We start from the raw sequence: 12,837 nt of genomic DNA on the forward strand, positions 1-12,837 counted from the left end.
AGGACATAGTGGAAAGGTTTATCATCTAACTTTGTTACATTCTATGAGAGTTGTACTAATTAAATTAATGATTTCACATTGTCTGTTGGAATACCTGGGCCTCATTCAATCTTGCTCGTTGTCTGGGCTTGTGTTCCTTACATCACAATTATTAAAACCGATATAGGCCTACTAATTGGTGTGCTGTTGTGTATTAGTTTTAAATTCGCTGTTTAAGAACTCCCTAATTGTAGCCTAGAACAGTGGCGTACGCAGAATTACATCAAGGGGTTCAAGTTCAAGTACTCAATTTCAGCGTACAATATATATATATATATCAGTACACTAAATGTGTCTAAGTGTGTGTTTTCCATAATATCTTGTTCAATGGAGAGGTTAGAACCCCGAAACCTCCCACTGGCATAGGCAGTCGAATTGACAGTGTGGTATGATTAATGGGAGTCCCTGGAATATATTAAAGGTAAATTATTTGGTGTTATATTTTTGGATGTTTTATAATATTGTAAAAGAAAGCTTTTGTATTAACCCTAGAATGACCATGCTCTCATTTGCAAAATGAATTACTTTTTTTTAACAAAAAACACAGTATATTCCAGTTGAAAAAAAGCGAAGATGAACCTTTCATCAAAAGAAACAATAAAAAGAATAACAGAGAATTCTGAATACGTGTTAATCCGTATAAACTACATGAAAAAGAACTCGCGGGCGAAATTGACCCCCCTGGTCTTTCTAGGGGTCGTATCTTTTTTTTCTTTGAAATGTAGGTTTAAACGTATCCTATTTTTAGTATAGTATAACTACAGATGTTTATTTGATATTTAACATTCTGTATATACTATTTGTTTCTTTGTTTACGTTTATGTATTCTTTTTTTTTAATTTTTATACCAGTTTCTTTTCGTTGCACTGTTTCTTGCATTTGAGAAAGACATTTCTCATATATTTTGAGAATTTGTCTCGAGCAATATGCCTCATTTCCTCAAATGTTACTTTCTCAACTTTAAAGAAAAAAAAAATATTTTTCTTCCCTCAAAAATGAGACAGAATTCCTCGCATTTAAATAATCGTTTCTCAAAATGATTTGAGAACATCGATATCTCATTTTTAAAAATGTGTTATTGGGTGTTATTGGGCGCATTGATTTTCTCATATGCGAGACTTTTTCCCCTTGAATCCAAGAAACGAAGCTTACATTTGAAAGCTAATGAAATTTATTTATATCTACGGACACAAGTGTTTTAAAATTATATTGTAAAATTGCAATTTTACTGCTTGGTTTCTACAATACGTATTTTGAATAATATGAAAAGATGAGGACCAGATCGGTGAGCATCCTTAACTTAATTGCACACATTACATATAGAAGTGTAATTTTCATACTAGAATGTGGATATTTTATGATTGAAAATTTGTCCACGTCACTGACACTCAGGGAGACCAGTGAAACGCGAATAAAGAAGTTAAGTTTTGTTCATAAGTGGAAAACTCTTGTATTCTTATTGATGAGTATAAGGATGTGTAGATCCTCCCTCCACAGAATAACATATTGACGTGTCCACCGTATCTGAAACATTAACTGCCACCCCGTCAACTGCATTCGAAGACTCCTCTTGAAAACACACCACACATCGATTAACTTAGATCTAGACTTCCTCTTTCCTGCATGTATTGACTTAGGGACACATGGAAACTGCATTTGGTGTTGCCCTGTCTGATGTAAGAAGATACTCGCAAATGTATCCATTGGCATCACTGTATTGGCAGAATAATGATAAGAAGAAGAAGAAGAAAGGAGTTTCGTAGAGAGGGAACTAACGTATTGGTTTCCTTTGTCAACATTAGGGGGAGAGTAAAACCCCGAGCATTGAAGTGTTCGGAGCGCATGGGGTGGTAGCAATAAAGGATATTTTGGGATCAGCTATAGGCAGCAAAGAAGAGGCTTGTATTATTACACTAGTGAGGAGAATCGGAAACTAGATGTCATCCGGTATATGACAGTTTCCCATTAGGATGACGGAAACATTTACTAAGAAGGACTTATTCACATAATTACAATTTTGACACTTTCTGCCTTTTTTTTTTCAAAAACAAAAACAATCGTGGTAGTTTATTGAAACAACCAAAGGGAACGGAGTAGGAGTAACTGTATCTTTAAAATAGAATAATATTTGCATCTATGTACGCTGAATACTTCCTATAGATATTATGAGGTGAATATCGGGACTACAGTTTAAAAATATATACATATGATGAACCTTAGGAAATTTTATACAATGTATTCAAAATAAGTCTCCAAGTTCAAACACATAGATTCAATTGATTCTGTCACACCAATTACACGCAGCATTTGCTGAAGGTAGAACTTATCCGATCATAAGCATGATGGGCTTTCTTTCACGTGTTTCAGACAGGATATTTTTCTCAGAGGCCTAAACAGCCCCATATCCACGGGGATCTAGGGGGTCTGGATCCCCATAAATTTCTGCTGCCCCCTAAAATTATCACAGTAGGCTTGCAAATGAACTATAATATGGTTGGATCGCTTCCCTCCCAACTTCTACCGTCCCCCTACATTTTTGGGCTGGCTATCGGCCTGGGCCTAAAAGAGAATTTACAATAATCCCAAAGGCAGAACATATTTGGGAACTCAATAGTCCTCACCAATGTACTCCATATCTTAGAAATTGGTGATCAAGATACCCTCAAGAAAGAAATGAAGCGTTTCTTTAATGTTTCGAATGTTTGTGTTATGTACTTGCCCAAAAGTAGTTGTTTGTAAAACAGTTTATTTCTAGAAAATGGAAATCCAGTGTTTTAGGTGAATGTGTCTTCGATTTATTTTCTGGACAATAAAGTACTCCTATGATCTAGGTGCAAATAGTCACAAGATGTTTTATATGGCATTTCAAAAATGGAAATAAAATGTAATACAAACGCAAGTGTTGTGTGTGATCTGACATAGAAAAGTTATGAAAATGTCCTCTTACCATATGTAGAAAAGTTGAGGATTTACTGTACGAGCAAGAACCATGATAATTTGAGCATTTTGACAACTGATTGGTCGGCTACAGTAAATAGTTTATGCAAGGACACATATTGTTCATAATAGTCCAATAGCCTTATGACTACCTTTGTCATGTAAATGGCGTTGATTGGCTGACAACTCAAGCTATTCTAACTGTCCCTACACTATTGGCGTTGAGGAGTGACCCATTATAAATCTAAAACTAAATAATAATAAAAAAAATAACATCCTTTGGAAGTGAAAATATGTTATTCTTTTGATAGAGCTACGAAAGTAGATTTGAAAACACTGGAAATCTTATCTTATGTCAGTTGGGAATGTCAGAATATCACAAGATCACTTATAGAAAGAAAATAGAAACTAGTCCTAAACCAGAGTGTATTATTATTATTATTATTATTATTATTATTATTATTATTATTATTATTATTATTATTATTATTATTATTATTATTATTATTATTATTATTAAAATTTAACCGTAAATATTTCCTTTAACTTTCGTATTAAAAGTAGTAAACTGTTTGGAGTCGGTGTAACTAACCAGACACCACAACGATCTGGTTTTCAATTAACTTAATATAATAGCCTACCATATTTAGAATATTACACGTAAATGTGGAAACCGTTTCTGTGATTTGTCATTACTTCATTTTTAAATGTAGAGACAATTAAAATGGTCCATGGTCACATTGTCACGGATTGCCACACTTTATTTTCAAATAACTAATTTTGTACCTTTTCAGTAATTGTATAATGACACACAAAAATATACGAAACATTAAGAATTATATTCTATTCTGCAATATCTTTTATTTCATGTTTTCCTGAACAGAAATCAAAGAATAATAGTAAAATTTGTCTATGTAGTTTTTTTTTTTTTTAAATTAAATACGAAGTTCTTCTTAGTAAACTAATCTACGTTTCTTTCAGATAGACTTCTTTCTGCCCAGTTCATCATATACTTGAAATAACTTATTTTGTTAACATACAGGGGGTTCCAAAAGTAAGCAAATACCCTAGTAAGCGGTAAATGCTGCAAAACCAAAATAACAATGTAGGTGGGCAATAGTGACATGGAAAATGTTTGAGGACACATCACAATCATGTCCGCCATCTTGAATTTTAAGCAATTGTCGGAAACTATATCATGTGATACATCATTTTAATAGCAAGTTTCGTAGAACATCATGGCACTATTATTTTTGCCACAGCAGTATCCACTACGAAGTATCCAGTTTCTTTGTTGTGTCCCCAACAAAAGAAGTTAGTCCTACGACAAGGACCATGCACTGTTTCAAGACGTGTTAAATTATTACACATTCCGGTCGATTGTCAAATGCATTGTGAGTTCTAATTCACACGAAACCTTGCCCAAAGTGTCGGCTGTAATGTTGGAGCATGTGTCCGTGATTCGTTCCTTGAGTTGTTGAACATCCTTAATTTACACCGCATATATATTGGATTCACATAGGTAGTAGCTCAGTACTTTTCAGCATATTGCTTTTATTTGGTTTGTTAAAGTTCGGATACATAAATTGCAGAGTGACCGCAGTGTGTGTACTAGATTCTACCTTGGTGAGAATACAGAGCACGCATTGGTTTGGAATTTGTTATAAACAAGGTAGCTTCCATTCTCATTATCTAAACAACATGCAAACAAAATTGAATTAAATAATTGAAATTGGTCTACATTTGCCTGTTTTCCCTATTTGAGAACTGGTAGCCTTCTGAGCAAAATCCTACTTAATGTGTGATTCAGCGCTCATCTCTGGTCCGTAGAGTCGTTGGTTCGATTCCAGCTTCCGCTTAAGACTAGTTATAGTGTACATTGCAGGAATATTTGTAACCATTTGACTTTTAGCTTAGGAATCCTGTTGAGTTTGAGTTTTTGTGCTTTGTGATCTTATGCAACACCGTGATTATAAAGGACGAAACATGGGCTGCGAATCTTAACCAGGTCATGAGTCTGGTGCAGTTGGCGGGTGCACATCATGCAAAAGCAACTCTAATATAATACACCGTTCCCCACCACATTATGTCGCCTTCAAGAGAACTGGATTAGAAGACTTCGTCAAAGGCTCAGACTCTAACCACGAACATTCTTGAAGCAAGTTCAAATTCACTAGAAAAATTAATTTTCCAGAAGTTTGACAAAATTAAATTGTTGTTTCAGTCCCGAAGAGGTACAATCAGCTCATTTCCGAAACTCACCTGTAAATTATTTTCCCCCAAATCAAGACTTAGCAAGATTACTTTTTTTTTATAACAACCGAAAAAGGATAGATTCACTCCATTATGCAATCATTAGGCAATAATAAAAATGGAACGAAAATAAATTAATTTTTAAAATGATTTCTTTACACATCTTGATCAACACTAATCAATTTCATCGTGAGTCTCAGCGTGATGATAAGTAGCCTATAACTATTTTGAGATTCCAGTGGCGACATTTACCAAAGGTAACACTGATTTTTTCATAAGGTTTTGAATTCATTACACGCAGACAACCTTCATGATGTAATTCACCATATTGGTATAGATAATATAATTTGTAATTATATATGGTTTCCTTGTCATGTATATTATTTTCAGGGCTAAAATTGATCTACTGTATGAAAATATATATATGAAAATAAGGTAATTTAAAGTTAGCGTATATAGCTTAGTATTGAAAGAGAATGAACGAATTGTTTTTACTATCCTATTTTGAATTGCCTATCTTTGATACGAATAAAATAAAAACACGGACAATAATAAAGACTTATGAGTGATATATTAAATATATATATATATATATATATATATATATATATATATATATATATATATATATATATATATATATAGTAAAGTTATTAACTATTCTATTCCTGAATTTTGAGGTAAACTGAGTTCTCTATACAAAGGCTTCATTACTATGTTTTTGTTTTGATTAGAAGTTTCAAGAAGTTAATATACAATTATTTTCATTAAAGTTGAATTTTCATGGCTTGATTATTTTCTCAAGTTAAGAGTAGATCGATTTTAATTGAATGTGTATGTACACGACCTAGAGCTCGAAGTTAGTTTTAGTATAATAAAGTTCATTGAATGAAGTTCTACTATCCCTGAGAAATGTAACGTATTCCTTTTGCTTTTTAGCCACTTAATGGATCTTGGCCTAATTTTATATAAGGGCTAAGACTATTGGTGCTAAAATTTACGGAAAATAAAATCCGAAATCAGTTGAACTACAAAGGACTAATTACGGGAAAAGAAAGAAAGAAAGAAATAGGAAACGTTACAAGTCAATGAAGTGGAACACCTGAACTTATGCAACCATTTATACATGCAAATTTGCCAGTGTTGCATAACTTCTAGGAATGAGAAATAGGAGACCAAATGAAAATTGCTGTCGGTAAGTCGGAGCGAGCTAGAAGCAAGCAGAGGCAGACAAGAAGTATAGAAGGTTAGGACACCTTAGGCAGAGGATTGGGCGCTATATAGGGTCATTATCAATTAACGTAACTTAGGAAAATACATGGAGTGCATATACTTGAACAGTACTTTCCTTATGATGGAATATTACATTGTACTGACTGAGACTTACATTATTGGAACAAAGTTCTATTCATCCCCGAAAAGCCCTTTTCGGTTTTTCGTACGTTTCTTCTAAAGGTCCGATTAATCACAAATGAATGTTACATGATTGCTCTTTCATAGCGAATAGGGGAAAATTTCTTAAGAAAGTTTAAGCGCTTCCTCAAATTTTACGTTTCAAAACCCTTAGTAATTGTTATACCTTTCATTTGAATTATTTGGATTCAAATTATTTAGTGTCAGTCTCCAATACTGAGAAAAGAAACGTTTGAATTAGTTGAGTAATCACGAACCGAGTTTTTCATGAAGTGCGAGGAGGTATTTTGTTGTTGTTTTATTTTATTTTTTTTTTTTATTAATGCTTTCCCTCTAACGAAGCTATTGCTAACCTGGGATACATATGCATATGAAAATACTCACCCTGTTTCTCAGGGACATACGCAAAATACAGTAATTAGTAATAGCTGCAAAGACATCTGAATCTTTCTTTACAGCAGATTTTTGAGTGTTACGACACCCTGGGATGTCGTATTAGGGCATCAAATATGTTGTATCAGGGCGAAGCGTAATCCCACAAGTAGGATAGGCCCGACAAACTCATAACACATATAACATTTAATGTATCATAAAATCTTTAAATTACACTCAGAATTGTATTCCCTTATTGAGTTAAATAAACAAGCAAGCAAACAAAAACTACCAAATCTATTTTAAAGAACTTTCTTAGGTTCTTCAACACAGGTTCCTAACACTGTTTACAGTTGAATTTATGTCCATATATACATAGTGGTTTTGTTGTTGTTGTTTAATTTAATAAAGAAAGTAGACGGAAAGTAGTCTATTATTGTTATTATTATTATTATTATTATTATTATTATTATTATTATTATTATTATTATTATTATTATTATTATTATTATTATTATTATTATTATTCAACAAATATTTACATGAAGAAAATACGCAATATGTATTAATGAAAAATATTTCCATTTAACTCTACTACAAATATTTTGATGTGGGATAAGGGATGGGGGATGAGGGGAATTTCCTCCTCAGTTGCTATTCTCATTTCCTGCATATTTGAAAATGGAGGAAGAGAAAAAGAAAATACATTCTTACAGTTAGATGTCAAATTTCTTGGATAAGTGTTTGTTACTTGCATCTCTCACTTTAAAGTAAGTACAATACTGCATTTAATTAATGCATCACATGATGATGACTTCACTAGAAATGTTAGTGCTCAGAATGAACTTCATTTGAATCAACGCAAGATATTTAATACTGTATTCAATGCAGTGGCATATTTAAGGAGGTGGCTTCAGGGCCTTAAATTTTATCGCAACTTTTTATTGTTTTATACATATTACAGAATTTTCACATTTCCAGGAATGAAGTTAGCAAAGTCCCTCCCGAAACATGCAAAGCCCCTCGAAACAAAATCGTAAATACTCCACTGATTCTATGAAATGGAAAACTCAACTAAAATTACACACAAATATAATTATTTTCTCCTATACGGTACCGTTTGTAAATTTATACATATGTTTAATATATCAGACTTATATTCTATATGCTATTATGGACTAGGCCCCATGTAGGAAAAAAGCAGCTACTCTGAAGAACTCCTGAGAGTACATACCTAAATTAAACAAGTTTTCACTAACAGAAATGCATAATTCTACACAGAAACTTCTTACTCTGTCTTAAGGAAATCATTTTATCACATATTAGCATTGAAAAATGCCTTGAACGTTAAAACTAAACTCCCAGAGGCGAGCCTTCGCACCTTCCCCAGTCTTTTCAATATTATACAATAGTGAATAACGTGTATCTGTGAAATGTCGGATTTTGTATCTGTGAAAAGATCGTTTATAACTTTCGCTCCTGTGCTTATGTGACTATGCAAATTCTAGTTTCCTGACAGTTTAATGCATTTTTAAAATATGCATATCAGATAGTAGAAAATAAAAAGGTAGACATGCGAAATACATGACAAATACATCTTTAAACATTAGATTTTAAGAAAAATACAATGCTTATTGTTGGGTTGAATTGCTACAATATTACTTCAAACAAATGCTCTTCTACTTATATCAAAGGTGAAAACTTCCTTATTATTGCTACCATTGGATGAAAATACTATAAAGTTGCATGAAAAATATATATTTTACTTCATGAAAAATGTATATATATTTTCATACTTTCACCAATATGGAGAAAATATGAAACCGTTTATAGATAGTTCGCTTTTGTTTGGTTCAATTTTATACAATATTGTAGTCAAAGAGCAACACCAGGTGAGTAAATAAACAAAAAATCTTATATTAAATGTCTTTTAGACATTTAATTGGCTATATGATTGTTTTATGTATTTTTCTCTTCTAATTAATTATTCTGATTGTCTTTAAAAAAATACCTACATGATAATTCCGAAAATCTAATTCATTATATCTAAGAATTGTCAATCTCACCGTCAAAACTAAGAATCAAACATTAGCTAATATAGAACATTTGCTATTTTTTTTCCATCATTTTGATTCCTTCAAACACAGAAAATAAAGCGATTTTAGCATAAAATATTCAAGGAAACGTTTAATGTTCATCAGCGAAATACCACAAAACAAGCGAATTGACAACAGCTTTTGACTTACAAGATGTTGACAATTTCATTACTAGATGACAAGCAAATTATGTTTCCTTTTAGGTGCAAGTCCGAATAAGTTATTCCTATAACCGTCAACTGGCTACCACCCTGAGCTAGACTCGAGTTTCATCCAGTTGTATTGAAGTTCCTCGAGTTCCCTCCAAGTCCTGCTCGGGATTAGGCTCTAAAGTGTTAATGCATTATACTTGAGGAACCCTTATATATATATATATATATATATATATATATATATATATATATATATATATATATATATATATATACTTTACGACTCAAAGGAAGGAGTCGTAAAGCAGTGTTTTACGGTGTGAACAATGTATAACTAGCAACTACGTATGAGAAGTGAGCTGAAGTTTAAACAGAAAATGAGAAGTTTGATACAGTCCAAATGAAAGTTCTCGACATCAATTCAAGTTCCACTAATCATAGGCCTTTTACATTTGAAAATCATTTGTTGAAAGCGTTTTCTTCTTAAGGTGAAAGTAATTAAATGTGAGTTACTTTTCTTTAAAAAAAAAAAATCTAATTGGGAGCAACAATATTTGAAAAATGGTTGACAAGAAGGAAGTAAGATAGTAAATGTTCGATTCGCAGTTCCGAAGTCGCCTGAATATGTAAAGCAGATACGAAATTTAAAGCAAAATAACATGTACAGTACCAAGCTGATAGTTACTTAATCGCTGTATGACTCCATGAACTTCGTGCTCCCTGTACAAACGTACTTTCTGTTCTCTTGTTTTAATCTCCTTTATATTGTCGATTTTCTTTCTTCCCTTTTCTCGTTCTCCAATTGATAATTTTTTGATCACTTAACACTGTTCATTTAATGAATCAATTATAAGCTGAACATGGTACGATTTAAAAATTCACTTCATAATAATTGGATCAATAATGTGCTATGTATATATAATTATCAGTTCATCTTTTAGCATATTTATTCAATTATCTTTTCTTGGACATTCTAAGTCACGTCTCTCCTCAAAATTGATAGGGAAAGCTTTTTGAAGTTTAATAATTGACTTTCGTGACAGTTCTTAAAGCACATATTATTTTTTTAAACATCTTATTTTTAATAATTTGGTTGGTTTATAATTCACTTTGTAGCCATTGCTTTAATCACGATTTTCCGATAAATATTCCATTAACTGTGATTTTCATAAATGTACATTTTGCGTCCTAAATCAAACTGATAATGAGAAATTCAAATGAAACTGTGATTAAATTATTAAAGGTATAATACAATAGAAGGCAACGAGAAAACTCGGAGGAAACTGCAAAGTGACACCAAAAATCATTATCAAGCAACATGTGGAAAGATTTCCTCCTCTACATTTTCCAATCGTGAGGATTCATAAAATACTACTGTTCCAAACTCCCTAATGGCTAAATGGTAACATTTCCACCTTTTGTGCAGCAGACTTTGTCCTACCCCACTGCCCGTAATGCCGGTCACGCAAGCGCTGGCTCCGATGTCCAGGTCTGCAGCCCCGAAAACATCCTTACCATTGACAGACGTGTGACATTACATCAGACTGAAGGTGGCAGTTGTTGCGCAACGGTGATTTTCTGTTCGACGCCCTCTGTCTGCAATTGTTGGAAATAGGAACGTCAAACACGGCCCATAGATCGCCACCGGATTGTTCTCCGGAAAAAAAGTTTATCTTGAGTCCATCGGATGTTGGACGGCAGAGATATTAGTTTTAGAAGCCATGTACAACTCATCAGAATTGAAATACAGTTTATCACATGAACAAAATGTAAACAAAAGTTTTATCAGAGACATGTATTAACGAATTAGGAATATTCAAAATTTCACAATATGGTTTAGTAAGATTATTTTATCGAAATTGCTATCGATGTAATAATTACATCACAATACATATGTAACATGATAACGAAATTATTGCTGAAATAAAACGTATTAGCAGACATCACACAAAATCAAATTTGATACATATATTACAGAATCTCAAACAAATAAATATAAAACATACATAATAGGTTATATGAGAAAGTATAGGTAGGAAAAGCATATCTCATGCACGCAACTTAAGCTGATGATTCGTTAGGTTAAAGTATGATAAGCAATGGAACTAAAATATCATAACAATAAGTATAGTTTATGATGGAAATTCAATCGTCATAATCACCAAACTATTCAATTACTATTTGTTTAATATTATCAAATAGCTCCCTTCCATTTATTTACTTTATATATATACTTCTTTATATACTTCTTCTACAATTACTCATTTACGTATAATTCATTTTACTTATTATTCCACACATCATAAATTCCTTGTTGTTTTATTTATTATTCATTTCGTAGTATCTTTTTTTTTTTTAAATAGCAATTACGTCATGTATATGATAGGTGATGAAATGACGATATATATATTATAAACTCCATATAATTATTTACTGCTGTTTATTTTAAAATACGGCGATATTTAGTTCCATAGTATTCAACGTACAGTAAATTATATCATGTTATCAATGGATTGTTTATATCTACCTAAGTTGCTGTATTATCCTGGGATACTGAATATGATATGAAATGAAAACATGTTCTATCGGAAAAAACTGTTGATTTAGCTGTTAGACCTAAAGCTGAGAATTCCAGTTAGTCTTATAACTTCATTAAATTTAGTACAGATTCATTTTGGGAAAGATTACGTATTCAGGAGGCTTCACCTCCTGGACAAGATTAAACTGCTTAGCTAAACATCATTTTGTAATGTTCCCCTTCAAATAGCTTTAAATATAATATGAAAAAAATACAAGTTACCGATGGTTTTGCTTCGTAGCTATAATTCCATTTTCGGTACTCACAAAGTCCATCAAATTTCCATCTAACTTGAATTTTATAATTTTTTTTGGAATTATATTTCTCCTTCCAATAACAAAACCACAGAATGTACGAAGTTACTTAAAAATCGACGTTTCACTAAGAACACTCAAACTTCATACATTACGAACCATTTTTTATACGCATATTATTTAAATTTTTAACTTGCTTTTCTCTTTTTCGTATTCAGGTGCAGAATTTATACACATATCACCTAATGTTTGAAAACACTATTATAACTAGAAAACAAATTAGAAGTTCATTCCTATAGACTGGATTAATATTACAACAAAACTTGGAACAACTAAAACATGAAAGTAAATAAATAAAATAAACTTAAATATCAACATAAATATGAAATCGTACTGACATAACAACTGTGCAGATTTATAACGATGATGACAACTGTACAGGTTCACTTTAGTGGAGCAGTACAGTTTTCCCCCTGCTGAAAAATGAAAAATTTTATATTTGTGTTAAATTTTTCATAATTTAAGATGTATTTTCTTTTTTTCGATATTTCTCCAATAAAGCAGCTTTCGTGTCATCAGATAAATTGTACAGTTTTAAGTTACGAAAGTTCTGTGTTCCTGCAGCTTGTTGGTCTAAAGTTTTTAGTGTGGCACAATTTCTCAGGATTTTATCGATTATATATGGTCCCACATAACAAGGCATATATTTTGTTTTTGTTTTCTAAGTGCTTGTTTACTTGCGA

This window comes from Thermobia domestica, chromosome 11, assembly GCF_964235325.1.
Source record: "Thermobia domestica chromosome 11, izTheDome1.hap1.1, whole genome shotgun sequence".
Lineage (NCBI taxonomy): Eukaryota > Metazoa > Arthropoda > Insecta > Zygentoma > Lepismatidae > Thermobia > Thermobia domestica.